This window comes from Diuraphis noxia, unplaced genomic scaffold, assembly GCF_037042655.1.
Source record: "Diuraphis noxia isolate RWA-SAM2 unplaced genomic scaffold, SU_Dnox_SAM2 contig0001, whole genome shotgun sequence".
In the NCBI taxonomy this organism is placed as follows: Eukaryota; Metazoa; Arthropoda; class Insecta; order Hemiptera; family Aphididae; genus Diuraphis; species Diuraphis noxia.
In genome coordinates, this window is record NW_028301711.1 from 1908051 (window position 1) to 1922326 (window position 14276).

A 14276-nucleotide genomic window follows, 5' to 3' on the forward strand; every position below is an offset into this window, starting at 1 on the left:
TTTCCACAGGAACAGTTTTTTTTTTTTTTTAATTTGGATGTTGAACAATAATTATCATTTTTATATTTAAAAAAAAAAAATGTTTGTTTGATTTTAAAAATTTTGGTTGTTGGGATGAGAGGTCCGGAACCTTGGACTTCCCCCCAATCCCAAATATAATTTTGTAATGATAATATTATATTATTATAATAATAATATTTTAAAACAAAAAAAATTAAATTGCTGCCAGAGATGTTACGGCCTTCTTATTTATTAAACATTATGATTTTAATGTTAATATGATGTCAAAGATAATTGTGAAATTATTATTTTCAAAATAATATTTTATTTTGTTACATTTTTAATAATAATATAATGATATTGTTGGTGCCAAACAACATTATATAGATATCAATAAAACATTTTTTGATCACTATATGATGAGAAAAAAACAATAATTTAATCATATAATTAAAAAAAAAATATTTTCTTATTATAAATAAAATATCATCTTGCTATCTGGGTCCTGCTTTAAATTGGGCCAGTTAAATTGCCGTTTAATTTTTTTATATGTTCTATGTATTCCTGCGTGACCTCCTAAAGTAATGAATCATGAAATTGTTTAAAAATAACTAATTTTTCCTCCTTACTGTATTCTAATTTAGTACAGATTATTATCTCGGTGTTTGTGTTACGAAACACATATCGTATCATAGATCGAACTTTTGCCCAATCTAAACCGTCTTTTCGCCCTAACTGGTTCATAGCTAACTTAGTTAATGAATGTTTTTCGCAGAAATATTTTAAATTCAATAATGCAAGATGCATATTTTCATACGTCACTAATTGCTTTTGTTTACTTTTCGTTATCAAAAATATTATATATCTATCGTCCGTTTTAAATTTTACAACGCCCCTGATATCCTTATTCGATTTTAGCGTTTTATCCTTTCCGAATCTTTGTTTTAGTTTGTAATTTATTCCTGACCTAAAATTATAATACTTTTCTATTTCTGACACTATATTGTATTCATTTGGTGACTCTATTAGTTCACCGTGTACCTCTTTCACGTTTCTATTGGTTATTATCATAGTTTCTGATATTTCAAGAAAGTTTGCGTAACTTTCATCTTTTATTTCTTTAATATTATACATCCAACTTAACGCGTCTACATTCGCGTTTTGTACACCTGGTTTATACCTAATTTAGTAAAATCGTGATATAATCATAGATAATATATACATGCATGGATAGGACATACCATGTATTCAAGCACAGAATAGGTGTTTTTTACCTATTCTGTGATTCAAGTGTGACCGAAGAGCATACTAGTTACCAAAATGGTTAATTAAAATTAAGGTGTGGTATCAACCATAGGTGATAACGAAAACGCAATTTTTGGCGCACATCGAAGAGAAAAATCTGGATAGTGATATTATTTATTATTTGTATTTTGCATTAAGTTGCTTATAAGTTATAACATGTTCAATAGTTTACATTTAATTGGTAAAAGAAATATCATTCATTTTTTTTATTTCGTGAAACATTCTGATGTCCAAGTATTTGTATATCACTAAATTTGTTAACTTACTGGTATCTATGAGTATTTTAAATAAACAATATTAATAAATAAATAATGAATTAAGATGAAATTAATAATTGTATTGATTCAAAAATTTTTTCTATCTATCTATATTATATTGTATGTATTCATTAAACATTAGTCAGGAGAAAAAATAAATTTAGTATACAGCAAATACACACTTATAAGTAACATATTATATATAAACCTAACCTAACCTATATTTTACACTTCATGATTATTTTTTTATAAAGTTCATTTAATTCAGATAAAAATAAAATTATATACAATACAGTTGGTTAACAATGTTAACATATTTGATTATTAGATTTTTTCCGTCTATGTTTCTATGATATGATTTAACATACTGTGTGTTTGTACTAATGTATTTTGAAATAAAATTACAGACAATGGATTCTGTTATGGATTTACACACAACACAAAATAAAATGTACGCACCAATTGAAGATTAAAATAATGAATGTATTTTTATTAAAATTGGTAGTAAAAATCTTAAGTATAGCTACAAATTGTTAATCGGACACTGGTTATTCTACGACTGTCTGACTCCCCTGTGTGTTGTCGTGACGGTGCTCCGTCTCACATAAAGAAAACCCTTATTCAGCGGTTCCCACGGTAGCAACGTCGTACGACACACACTCTGCATTATCGTTGTAATAAAATATGTGTTAATATATGTTAATAACATATATAGATATATAAAACTAAAATATGTACCATTCAGGGGTTCTTAACAATTCAAAAAACAAAGATGAACTTATGAATAAATACCAATATAATTTACAAATCATGGAATCATTAAAATTAGAAAATATTGAAGATAATAAAAATAATATATTAGAAACAAAAGAAATTAATAAAAAATTAAAGAAATAAAACATAGCATTTATTTAATAAAAATAAGTTCATCATCAAATGAATTTGAAATCAATAGATTTGATAAATTGTTTACTTTAAAAGAAGAGAAAAGAGAAATATTTAAAGGACCATGAAAGGAATAAAAATCATATTTTTTAATTTTAATGAAATCAAATAATGCATGAAAAATAAGAATGTTCGGTGGTCTCAAAATTTTTATCTGACCATTTTAGCTCCCCGTAAATTGATTAGTTTTGTTTTACGTGTGACGTCACTGGTGCGCCGCCGCCACGCGTCGCTGCCGTCACCGATCATCACTCCATGCCTCGCTGCGACGCAAATAATAGTATTATTTTTACTATTAGTGCATGATAATAATTACTAGTGTACACAGTACACACGAATATCAGTATTTGCATTATATAATATTACACACGGACACGGACGACGTACTACTTCATACTGGTTAGTGGTCATAGGCGTGCGCACGGGTGCAGCGAATGCTGCTCTCGCTGCACCTGACAATTTATATTGGATTTAGTGGGCTGGTAAAAAAATATATGGAATGATATTATAATATAGAACGAATAATTTTAAACATATTATTGAGTTTATAATTTAAAAATATAAAATATGTTCAGCGTTATTCAAATGAAAAATAATATTATTTTATCAATTCAAGTCTAAAAATAAATGGGTAATATTGGAGAAATTCGACGTACACTAGATTACAGACACTGCAGAAACAACAACAGTCAACAATGACAATTGCGCATTAATCATCCATCCAGTGCAGCGAATTCGGGGGGGGGGGGGACCCCGATTTTTATTAAGGAAATAAGTAGGCTGCTTATTGTTCATTAGGGCCGGTTAAAAATGTATGCTGCACCCGACACAAAATCCTGCGCACGCCTATGTTAGTGGTTTTATACTTCTAATAGGTAGGTACTAGGAAAGAATAAATATTTAAATATTTAAATATTACCATAAAGACTTTAGTTTTTTATAATAGCAATATTTTATAATTAATGTTGTGATATTTTGTGTTTTTTATTTGTAATTGAGTTTACATTATATCTATATAATTATAGCTTATAATATAATATATTATAGAAAACATTAAAGGTATAATACTACTATTTTTATTTTATATGATGTTACTCTGGGAGTTTGTTGTTTTCTTTGAAGCCAACGTAATTTCCATTATTTTCTGGATATTTTTTTCGAATCGCTTTCACTACACATGCTGGAATACATATTCGATTACCTGTAGAAATTATTACAATTTACTGGTCCGCAAATAATTCATTAAAACAACCTATATAAACAAAATATGTTTTAATTATTATAATATACCTTTTCCTATTGCAGACCATGAGTTTATCCAGTGAATAAATTGTTTATAGTATATAAATCTCCAAGTTTTATTCTGGGGACATGGACTTGAAAGCATTTTTTTCTTGTTACTGTTACGAGCTTTAATAATAATTTGATGCCTGGTGATGTTGAGAATTTCCTCGTCCATAATAACTTTTCGAAAAGATGGAATGTTAGTTATACAATTTTTTTACCATGCAATTTAATCAAATTGTCAAATTCGAAACAACAAACACATTCTTTATCAGTTGTCATAGTTGTACATTTCTTGCATGAACACCAATCTTTGATTTCCTTTTTTGTTCTTTCGTCGCAACTAATCGCCACTAACGGATTAACCGATATTGTTTCTAACGTTGTTTCATCAATATCTTGTAGAGTAGGTTCAAAACAATAAGGCTGTAAACTCATTTTTCCAATTCATTTTTAAATAATATACAATATAACAATTAATCACGATGGTCACAAATATGCACTGTAGTGAGCGTTATTGATGACACACCGACGACTGGCAACAACGCTTATTGACTGTGTGTAATATAATATTATTATCTGTATTTATTTTCGTAAGGGTGACCGCACACTGGTAAAGCAAAACTGCTTTAAAGCGACTAAAGTCGCTTTATTATGACTAATCAAAAATAAAACCTTTATATTTTATGGAAAACACGCACACTGATAAAGCGTAGTCAAAACAGAACATTTTTGTCTTCAGTCATGACTAATATTGTTTTATTGAAATAGAACGTGCGCTATTTTCATTAGTCATTGTCCAAGCAGTCACTGGATAATTATATCAAAATTATGCCAAATATTATTTATTTATAAATTGTCTAGAATATAAAGGTAATTATACATTATATATTATACATTATTCACTATATCTACAAGTACTGAAATACGTAATTTTGCATTGAAAACATTTATTTGATTTTTTGTTTTTATTTTTAAGTAATAATTTGTGAACAAAATATAAATATCTATAACATTCGTACAAACTAATTATTTTAACTATAATATAATATAATAGTTCAAAACATGTTAGCATATTTATAAGCATTATTTTACTTTATTCTGGGATTTCCACATTAAGTTTTTCGAGCATTGAAAATTCAAAAAATGATAAGTGTCACATTGCACTGCAGAATTCTTAAATATCTATGATTGCACATTATTTTATTCAATAGGATTATAAAATGTCGATTGAGCATGAAATGAACATCGAACATTTAATATCATTAGTCCAAGAACGTCAGTGTCTTTATGATTAAACACAAAAATTATAGCAACAGAAACATACAGGAACAATTATGGACAGAAATATCGGATATTCTAAAAATACCAGGTCTTTATATTTTTATATTTTTATATTCTTTATATTTTTACGATAGTAAAAATAATATAATAATAAAGTAGGTACTTAAAATAGTTATTAATTGATCAATTCTTATTATTTAATAATTTTACTATACAGTGTATTTATTTTGCCAGGATACAGAACCTTTATTTGAATTAAAATATTCTGTAAATTTATTTCGAAGTGATAATGCTGCTGTGGAAGATCTATTATTAGAAGATCTAATTCTACTGATATCTTGTTCAATTATTTCATTCTGTTGTTGAGAATTTATAAATTCTTGAATATCAATACAATGTTGCTCTCTCGTCATAATTAAGTTATGTAATACACAAATAGCTTTTACGATTTGGGTAGCTTTTTCTGGGCTGACCACAATTTTGTTTTCCAGCACTTTAAATTTCTTAACCATAATTCCGAATGCGCATTCTACTATTCGTCTTGCCCGCGACTGTCGATAGTTAAAAATACGTTTTTCGTTTGTTAAGTTCCTACGCGGAAAAGGTCTCATCAGGCCTGGTAATAAAGGGTATGCTTCATCCCCAACAAACACAAAAAGATATTCTTCATTGATATCATTATGAATTTTTCTTGGTGGTGGCAAATTTAATTCATTGTGTAGTAACATTTTACCAAAACTAGATTCATTAAATATTCCACTGTCACTGGACCGGCCATAATCCCCAACATCGATTGTTATAAATTTTGCGTGAGCATAAACCACTGCTTGAAGCACAATTGAGTGAAACCCTTTATAATTAAAATACTCGGAACCAGCACATGGTGGACATTGAATAGTAATGTGCTTACCGTCAATTGCTCCTGTGCAATTAGGAAAATTCCAAATTTTATTGAACTCATTTGAAATTTTAATCCAGTCTTTTTCTTTAGGCGTTAGCAAATAAATGGGTGATAATAATTTCCATATAGCAGTACATACTTCATTAGTTATCAATCCTATTGTCGTAGCACCTAGGCGAAATTGGTAATGAAGACGTTGAAATCGCTCTCCCGTTGCCAAATAACTAAAAACATTAAAAAAATTTGTTTTAAAAAAAAAAATTAAATAAAACAAAATAAAAATAAAAATTTGTATTGTAATTAGTATCCAATTTGTTGATTAATTACAGCTAATGAATGCAAGGCAAAATGGACCACGCTTCGAAATTCATTTTCAAGGCAGCTGCGTGAACGAAAAAAATTGCCATCTGGGTCCGGAGCATCATCAAGAAAAAGAAAATGGTATTTGTTTGATAATATGTTGTTTCTCTCTGATTACGTGTTGCAACACAAAAAAATGGAAAGCAATTTGAATAGTTCCCATATAGATAATGTCTTAGAAAACGATAGTTTCGTTGAAGAACCTATAGGTAGTGCCAGATACTGAACAAAATTTAGAAACAGTTGAACAAGAAGTGATTTCACAAACAATAGTTGATGAAGATGCAGAAAATGAAAAATCTAGTAATGAACCATTATTTAAAAAACCAAGAACAAACCGAAAAATGTTACCCAGTGAAAGAGTGGTGGAACCAATGTTGGAATTTCTAAAGACAAGAACTCAACCAAAAAACAATAACGAGGATACACCTGAACTTTCTTTTTTTAAAAGTATTATTCCAGATTTTTTAAAATTAAATGATAAAAATCAACGTCAATTCAAAAAAATTGTATTAAATACCATTGATCAGCTTCTCGACAGCCAAGAAACGTCGTATGAAATGCCAAGATACAATAATGCGCCACATTCTAATATTATACCTCATTTATCACCAGATCAGCAGTTAAATGCAAATCAACAACCGCAGCAATTTAATGCAATTCAGTACATTGCGAGTTCTCCAGATTTCTCCTCGTCGGATAGTTCAAGTTCTTATATTTTGCATTAATACAGTTGATTTTTCATTATAATAAATTATCATTTTTAGTATTGTTAAAAATTAAGTATAACCTTATTAAGTGTTAACTCATTTTATTATAATAATATTATAACAATAAAAAGTAATACGTTCAAGAGAATTCGCAAGTCTAAAAGAATTATTTTTATACTACCTGCTATTTTAAATTCTGAGTGGAGCGAAAAAATGAAAATGTAAAAAAAGTTGGACAAGTGGGTACCGCTCTGCTGTTCAGTAGTTGTCAAGCATGTCGTTGTAATGGATATGTTATATTTTAATTCAATGATAAATCATTGTATAAACGATTTTTTTTTTTTTAAAACACATCATTGTAAAATCAATACATTATTTCGCTATGCTCCGCTTAGAATCTAATATCTAATTATTTAGAATGTATTATTAACTTACCTCAATGTCACCAATAATTTCTCTTCTGGAGTGATACTTTTTCTGAAATTAGTATCAGGTTTTCGAATTTCATCGTTAATTATTTCTAGAATATAATCAAACGTGTCGGTACTCATTCGTGTAAAATTTCTAAATTTACATTCGTCATTTCGAAGTTCATGAATAAAACATTTAATTGTATTATTTTCAGTTCGTTTCAAGTTCAAAGGATGAACCCAAAGTTTTTTTTTATTTTCTTCCTGTTCAATTTCTCTTAAAAGAAACCATAAAATAGGAATAGCAACGTCCTCCTCGTCGGACGACATTTCGACGACTACTTGATATAGGTACTTTGATTTGACTAACTATGTTTTATCTAGTGTGCGACAACAATGCTTTATTATGACTAAAAGCAAAATGACTAAATATGACTTACATTTCTTCAGTCAATTTTGCTTTACCAGTGTGCGGTCACCCTAACGCTAAGGCTCTATATATACGGGTATGCTCATCCGCCATTTTCTATCCAATCCTATGTTATCATAATAATCGTAATCAGAATATTGTATTGCTTACGCCTTATATTTTGTTTTAAAACTTTAATAATGTGTTAAATATTAAATTACAAGTTAAAGCATCAATTAAATTAATCAGAGCTTTCATTTACGTATTTTAATGATACAGGAATGTTAATTTAATAGTGATTAATAAGTTTATTTCAGGCTAATGACCTTCGCTGTTGAGCCTATTCTTCTTAATAAAATATACATTCATCGCTCCGCTCAGGATCTAAATAATTAGTTTATTTGTACTAAGCAAAATATTATTTACCATTTGGTTTGAACTTAAAGGTAAGTGAAGAAGTTCTCTTTTTTAGTTCTTGCGATAAAATATCATTTATATTATGTGCATTGATGTCCACGATCTAGGTTGTAGATATATAATACAATTTATTTGATGTATGGCTGCATGAGTTATTTTGTACTACAATATCAACCCCTATTCCTATTTACTTTAGATTGGTAGTATATTACGTTGGTTTTAAAATGTTCTTATTTATTAATTGTAACTTTACAATATAGACTGATAATCAAAATGTATTTTTATAGCACTCACGAACAAAAATAAGAAATATGTCCTTCACATTGTCCAAAGAACTAGAAGAACTACAGAAGGTACTCCAAGAGAACATTGATTTAAAAATGCGCCTTGCACAAGTAGATGCCTTATTAAACTGTTTTCAAAGTGAAAAAATATCTAAAATATCTACCAAAAAGGAAATTAAAAAGCCAGATAAACATCACACCACAGTATCTAAAAATGATTCTGAATGAAGGTTTCTTCATTATACTCAGAATCTAAAATAGTAAACATATTATTGTTGATACCATTTGTATGATGATTTTGGACATTGATTTATAATTGTTTTTTATTTTATGAAAAGGTACAACTTTTATTAATACATTAATAGGTACACTCAAAACCGGTGATATTGAATTGAGTCCAGGCTACTTTTGTGTTTAAATCATAATATGTTTAGTTATCACACAAATTAGTGTTATTTATTTCTTGGTGTTGTATAAGTAGAATACAACAAGTGGCGACGAAGATTTGGCGACATCGTTTATATTCACTTTTCGTCACTCGCACATATAGCAAATTCTATATATTCCTTTTTGGTATTTGTCGTTAATCATGCCACAATCGGCGCAGACTAACGAGCCGCCGGCCGTAAGAACTATCTATTCGCAAGTAATCGGCAGCCCTGGAATTTTCGACCAGGACACGAATGTAAAAATATATTTCGCCCGGATAAAAAATTTTTTTGCCACCAACGGAATCACGCAAGAAAGTAAGAAGAGGGCCATTTTGCTATCCTCGATTTCGGAGGAAGCGCATAAAACTCTGTTCAGTTTGTGTTTACCAGAGGATCCCGACAATAAGACTTTCGAGTCGTTATCGGACGTACTACAAAAACACTATGAGCCGAAAAAGTCATATTTCGCCGCCCGTCACCAGTTCTAGCTAGCTGGTAAGAATCACGAAGAAAGTGTGTCCCAGTGGGGTGCACGCGTACGCGAACTCGCTTCGAAATGTGGTTTCGGGCCAGAGCTGGAGATAGTAGTAAGGACATATTTGTCGTCGGGATGGGTTCCGGAAAAATCCAAGATCGGTTACTGGAAGAAGACGCGTCAGCAACATCAACCACTTTAGGAAAATTGATGGAAGTGGCAACCACCATAGAGGCCAACATCAACGCAAGCAAGGAGTGGTCGAAGGAAACGTCCGGGGCGTTCCATTTTACCAAACAGGAAGGATTTCCAACACAGACGACACCAAAGCGGACAAATGGACGGGGCCAAACCAACGGGAAAGAGAAGTGCCAGGTATGCGGTCGTTCCAACCACGACACCGGACTATGCAGGTTCAAAAATTATTCATGTAATACATGCGGGGCAGTGGGTCATTTGGCACCCATGTGCAAAAATAGAGGTACTAAGCACAAGTCGCAAAATAAGTTTTTGACAGAAAATGAGCGGTCAGTCGATCACGAATCTTGCGTAGAATTAATTGATTCTTTTTTTGCAATTAACGATATTTCCCGAGATAAGCTCAAAGTACCTCCGTACCGCGTAAAGTTAATCATTAGAGGTAAACCTATAGCATTCGAAATCGATACCGGTTCGGTACATAGTATTATTTCCGAGTCGACGTTTAAAACGCTAATAGGTCCAAAGGTAATCGTAACTAACGACGTGGAGTTATCAGATTACGTTGGTAATAGAATTACACCGATAGGCAAGGTAGCACTCACGGTCACGTACAACGATAAAACAATCGGAATATGGGTATATATAGTGCCAAACGGAGGACCACCAATGCTAGGTAGGAACGATATAGCAACGCTCGGTATTAAAAACGTGTTTGAATGTAAATTTACCGGCGCAGAGGATAGCGTTAATACAATTTTAAAAAAGTATTCCAACGTATTCAGCGAGGAGCTAGGGACATTTAAGGGGTACAAAATATCCCTTACAACAAGGCCGGGGACCACGCCAAAATTTTTTAAACACCGACCAGTTCCACTAGCGCTAAGAATAAAAGTCGAGGCTGAAATAGATCGGTTGTTGGCCATCAACGCACTAATACCGGTCGACCACAGCGAGTGGGCAACTCCCGTAGTTCCAATTTTGAAAGAGGACGGTAGCGTCAGGCTATGCGGAGATTTTAAAATAACCGTAAACCCCGTATTGGTCAGTACAGAATACCCTCTACCAAAAATCGAACACCTTTACGCCAGAATAGCGGGAGCGAAGTATTTCTCAAAAATAGACTTGAAAGATGCCTATCAGCAGTTGGTACTCGACGATAGTTCACGCGCATTAACGACAATAAACACGATAAAAGGTTTATTCAGGTACACGCGCGTTCCATTCGGACTGAAATCATCGGCGAGCGAATTTCAGAAAGCGATCGAAAGTATCACAAAAAAGGTTGAGGGGGTCGAGGTATTCATTGACGATATAATAGTATCAGGTAGGACGATGCCCGAACATAACATACGTTTGGAACAACTTCTAAAAGCACTCGGATCAGCAGGGCTGAGAGTAAGAGAGCGTAAGTGTACTTTTATGCAGACAGAAGTAGAATATTTAGGGCATAAAATAGATGGACAGGGTTTGCATACACTAGACAAACACACAATCGCGATTAAAGAGGCAGCGGCGCCCCAAGACAGGTCGGAATTAAAAAGTTTCCTAGGGTTGGTAACATATTACACTAAGTTTGTGAAAAATGCGGCACGTATATTAAAACCGCTGTACGACCTTTTAAAAACTGGGGCGAAATGGTCATGGTCTAAAGAAGCGGATGAGGCGTTCGATAGCATTAAATCAATATTATCGTCCAAACCCGTACTCGACCACTATGATCCGTCGGTACCGATTAAATTAATGGTAGACGCGTCGTCATTTGCTATCGGCGCTGTTATATCACAGGTATACGGCAACGCCGAAAGACCAGTAGCCTATGCATCGCGTGTCTTATCAGAAGCGGAACGCAAATACCCGCAAATTGAAAAGGAGGGGTTAGCGATAATATACGGTGTTCAAAAATTCTACGACTACTTGTACGCACGAAAATTTACTTTAATCACCGACCATAAACCACTCTACCACATTTTCGGAGAAAAGAAAGGTATACCAGTTTATGCAGCTAATAGACTACAGAGGTGGGCGTACGTACTCACAGCATTCGACTTTGACATTTCGTTCGTTAAATCAGGTAAAAACGCAGCAGATTTCTTATCGCGCGTAAGAATAGGCACAGCAGACAGAGTGTCTACGGCGCCGCAGTGTCTAAACTTTATATACGACAATTGTCCGTTTAACGTTAATTGGGTCAAAATAAAAACACAAACACGAACCGATATAATCTTATCGCAGGTAATTAAAGCTATCAACACAGGTGAATGGCCAACAGGCGCGGATAAAAATGAATTGCTTAAATCATATTACACACGACGCCACGAAATTTCAAGCGAACAGGACTGTTTGATGTGGGGGTACAGGGTGATTATGCCTAGTAAATTCAGGGAGACCCTGTTGACAGAATTGCACTCTACGCACGCGGGAATGAGCTGTATGAAAGCGATCGCGCGTTCGTATTTTTGGTGGCCGGGAATCGACAATGACATTGAAAACACGGCGCGCAATTGCGAAAACTGTATACAGGTTAGACTCGCACCACCAAAAGCAGTGCTAACGCCATGGAAGTGGCCGGAACAAGTGTGGACGCGCATACACGTAGACTTTTTAGGGCCTTACAAAAATAAATTTTTTTTAATAATAGTCGATGCGACTTCAAAATGGCTCGAAGTGTTTGAGGTAAGCACGAGTACGGCGTCAGTGGTAATCGTAAAAATGCAGGAACTTTTTGCTCGTTTTGGGGTCCCCAAGTCCATAACCACTGATGGAGCGAAATGTTTCACAGGTACGGAATTTAGTACGTTCTGCGTTAACGGAAACATAAAACACTTGGTGGGAGCTCCGTTTCACCCGGAAACAAACGGGGCAGCCGAATCAGGGGTTAAAATTGTGAAAAACTTCTTTAAGAAAAACCAAACAACCAGCGCGACGCTTATACAGAAATTCCTGTTATTTTACCGCAATACACCGCACTCGGCAACGCGCCAGACACCAGCAAAATTATTACTGGGACGTAGCACCCGAACACAGTTTGATATGTTGATTCCCAGTACAAAGGACGTGGTTAGCGATCACCAGGATTCCCAAATCAAACGTCACGGTAAACGACAGCCCGAAATCCAACAGGGAGACACAGTAGCGGTGCGTGATTATCGGACGAGTGAAAACAAGTGGTCGATAGGGACGGTTACGAAAAATGTGGGAAAACAAGCGTTTGAGGTGGATACTGAGGCGGGCACTTGGAAGCGACACATAGATCAGACCATTAAAATACCAAATAGGGACTCAGGAGTGTTGGAAGCCGAACGTAACGAAACCCCACTCAACCCAAGGGGGGAACTGGCCCCAGAAGGGACCGGGCAGGATACAGACGGGCCAGACAGGGAACCCGAGACAATATCACGTTCTCGCCCGATTAGAATGAAAAGATCGCCCGACCGCTATACAACAGTAGATTTTAGGAAATAAAACCGACGCTACATGTTTATAAGTATGTATACTTTGTTTTTATAATATAGATAAATTAGCATGTAAAAAAAAAAAAAAAAAAAAAAAAAAATGTAAAATTAGATGTAAGTTTTAGTCAGTAAGTAGAATAACTAATAAGCACGGTGATAATTTGTAAGATCAAAAGCTAATCAATAATCAAATTATTTAATGTTAGGGGAGAGGTGTTGTATATCGTACATCGATACAGCACAGTCATTATAATAATTATCTTATTTAGTGACATAATACATTATAATAATACACGCGGTGGGGACTGTCCACCGCGTACGACGCCGATCGGTACCGTACACGCCAGTCGACGTTACGGTTTCACAATAAATCATAATACGTTTAGTTATCACACAAATTAGTGTTATTTATTTCTTGGTGTTGTATAAGTAGAATACAACAGTTAAGTGAAAAAAAAAAACAATACAAATTATTAAAGGCACCACATAATTTCTTTATACTTATTATTATTATTATATGATTAAAAAAAAAAAAACTATTTAATAATTAACATTATTATATTACACAAAAAGTGTAGGTACTTATACAATCATACATAATAATTATTATTTTAAATATTTTTTAACTAATTAACTCTTTATACCTATTAAGTATTTGCGGGACTCAATTCAATATTTGGGACTCAATTCAATATTTGGGACTCAATTCAATGTTATCCCTCAAAACTATTTTTTTTTAGGCTTCATTAAGAACCTTTTTTGTATTTTACTATTAATTATTTCGAACAGTTTCTATAATTCATTGCTTTATGTTTTGAATTATTTTATAACATTTGTAAATAAATAAATAAAACATGATGAAAGTGTATCAAAAATGTATTTTTATTTACATAATTTTATATTAAAATTACTTTTTTGTAGTTGAACCATGAATAGTTTTTTTTTTTTTTGTAGATTGTAAGTAATTTACTACTATATAATTACGGACAGTGAAATAATGTTTTACAATTAATGTTTTCAAATCACATCCATTATCACTTTGGCACTGAAAATTAATATTTATTTCTTTTATAATTTTAGAAACAAGATCGACTGCACCATTGTGCATGATGTGGCCTCTAAAATGTTGGTATTGTAGTTCACAATTTACT

General features: G+C 32.7%; 1 pseudogene; it reads right to left on the reverse strand.

Moving 5' to 3' along the window:
- Positions 1-3598: 3598 nt before the first annotated feature.
- Positions 3599-4229, reverse strand: LOC149059249 (uncharacterized; annotated as a pseudogene).
- Positions 4230-14276: the final 10047 nt, after the last annotated feature.